This window comes from Mus caroli, chromosome 2, assembly GCF_900094665.2.
Source record: "Mus caroli chromosome 2, CAROLI_EIJ_v1.1, whole genome shotgun sequence".
Lineage (NCBI taxonomy): Eukaryota > Metazoa > Chordata > Mammalia > Rodentia > Muridae > Mus > Mus caroli.
This window is the reverse complement of record NC_034571.1, coordinates 12,853,394-12,854,766: the sequence shown is the minus strand read 5'-3', so window position 1 is coordinate 12,854,766 and position 1,373 is coordinate 12,853,394.

Below are 1,373 nucleotides of genomic sequence, written 5' to 3'. Positions count from 1 at the left end.
ATCACACTCCTTCCCTACAGGAAGGAATTTCAGCAACAGGTATACTCTGTTCTCCTGTAATCCCAGCACTCAACATGCAGCAACTCTAGTGGTACCGCTAGCCAATTTTCTTAAGGGTTATTTATATTTAAAAAAACAAAACAAAACAAACAACACAACAAAAACACAGTAATTTAAGGCGTTCTTTCATTAGAACCTGTTTGTATTTTATTTATAATTCTATGATATTTGATTTTGTTTTTAGTGGGAGGGAAGAAGATGCTTATCCTTAGACAAAGGTTTTACACTTACACATTGGTAGCATTCCCTCTAGGCTCTGCTCACAGTTACCTGGCAACACCTAGGTATGCCTGGCTCACTGTGAAAGGGGCTGTTTGTCCCCTCCTCACTCTTTTATCCTTGTACTCTCTTACTCTCTGCCCTTCTCTCCCTTCCTCTTTTCCCTCTCTCCCCTCACTCCCCTCTCTCCATGCTGTCAGTCAGCCTTCTCTCACTCACTCTCTCTCTCTCTCTCTCTCTCTCTCTCTCTCTCTCTCTGCCTTTCTCTATCTCTACTCCATCCACAACTCCCTCCTGATATCCTAAATAAACTCTATTCCATACTATATCCATTGTACAGGTGGTACCGCAGGGGGAAGGGATGACTCAGCATAGGCACAAGGAACACCCCCTCCCATCTCACCATGTTGTGCCTCTACCAAACATATCCTGGCTCTTTCTTTTTTATAAAACACAACACACATGTGTGATTAATTACATCTATGTGCAGCAGATGCCCAGCATAAACTGGGTCATTTAATGTATAATTGAACCTTCTAGATGAAGCTAGAATCTATTGCTGTGATTTTTCCATGGGCTGCTGCTGTTCTGAGCCTGAATACAATTCAGTCCCCCTCAACCTATTCCAGGAGATATTATTTCATGGATGAGGAGAGAGGAGTAGAAACCAGCTTGAAGAAAAATCATTCTTATAATAGAAGGAAAGGTGCTTGAGGGTCCGTAAAAGGGAGAAAAATTTCAAATAACACCATGAACAGCCCTGCTCCCCACAAAAGTTCCATTTCACAGACGGTGAATCTGACAGTGTGCATGATGATAGGTAGCAGACATCACAGGAGTTAAGTTTTCAAGAAGTTCTTCGTGGTGGTGGAAATATAATGCTATTTATTTATTTATTTATTTATTTATTTTTTAATATTTTTATTACATATTTTCCTCAATTACGTTTCCAATGCTATCCTAAAAGTCCCCCATAGCGCCCCCCCACTTCCCTATCCACCCATTCCCATTCTTTTGGCCCTGGCATTCCCCTATATTGGGGCATATAAAGTTTGCAAGTCCAATGGGCCTCTCTTTCCATTGATGGCTGACTA